Source organism: Neophocaena asiaeorientalis, unplaced genomic scaffold (genome assembly GCF_003031525.2).
Source record: "Neophocaena asiaeorientalis asiaeorientalis breed wild unplaced genomic scaffold, Neophocaena_asiaeorientalis_V1.1 scaffold30, whole genome shotgun sequence".
Taxonomy (NCBI): Eukaryota; Metazoa; Chordata; class Mammalia; order Artiodactyla; family Phocoenidae; genus Neophocaena; species Neophocaena asiaeorientalis.
Window position 1 is genome coordinate 12979409 of NW_020174923.1, and position 1096 is coordinate 12980504.

Genomic DNA, 1096 nt, shown 5'->3' on the forward strand with positions numbered 1-1096 from the left:
GGGGGTGAGGTGGGGGGGGTGAGGTAGGGGAGGAGGGAGTCTGGGACCAGCATGATGCCTTGTGGGGGCCTCCATCATGGGCAATTGGAGCTGAACCCTTGGACCTTCCCAGAGCCCTGGAGAGTTGTCCACCTGAGTGTGAGGGACAGAAGCCTTACCTCCCCCGCACTTCAGGGTGGTGACTTCAGGATCCCACAGGTGGCCCCCAGCACGGGGGCGCACAGCACATTGCAGGCCAGGTGTGCAGCGGCCCTGGCTCGACTCAGAGTCAGGACCAAGAGGGTGGGAAGGGCTGATCAAAGGGCCAGAGGAGCCTGATGTGTGATCAGGAAAGCAAATGGAAACTCAAAATAGCATCACCTCCAACCACCACATTGTACAGTTAGCACACGTGGATCATTCTGAAGTGATTTAAGCAACTGCTCTTCAAATTCGGGATGACTCACAGGTGGGTGTCAGGTGCCTATGGGAGCTGCGTGCATAGCACAGGGTGTTAGCGCCTGAACCCCTGTCTGTGAATCGGACAGTGTCTGGTGAAAGGCCAGGAGAGGCCAGTCAGACATCTTCCTCCAAGATATTAACAGGAAGATGTCATCTGTGGGAGAAAGGGCTTGGATAAATTCACATCTGATAGAACTTGGAGGAGGAGTGGGGACACCAGAGGTTTTAGGGGCCACCAGCCAGTGCTGCTGGTGTCACTGTCACAGCCGGGGCCACTGGGGCCTGGCCAGATGGTTAGTGAGGAAGCTGCCTCAGGCTGCCTTAGAAGCGGGGTGCATCATGGGGCGGGGTCCAGCACTGGCTTTCCCCTCTTATGGGGCACAGTGAGAGTCTGGAAGATGCAAGGAGGGAAACGCCAGCCATCCCTCCCCATGAGGAGCCATCCACTCCCTCAGCCCGTGCCGGGCCTTCTGCCTCCTAGGACTGGCCCACACAGAGATGCTGCCCATTCACAGGTCACCAGGCCCAAGAGGCAGACTGGATCCTGACCCACTGATGAGGGAACAGCATCCAGCAGCCACCAAGGAATCAGTGGCCTGTATGTGAATTGTGGACAGCCATTGCCTGGCCCTCAGCACTGCCTCCCTGACCCTGA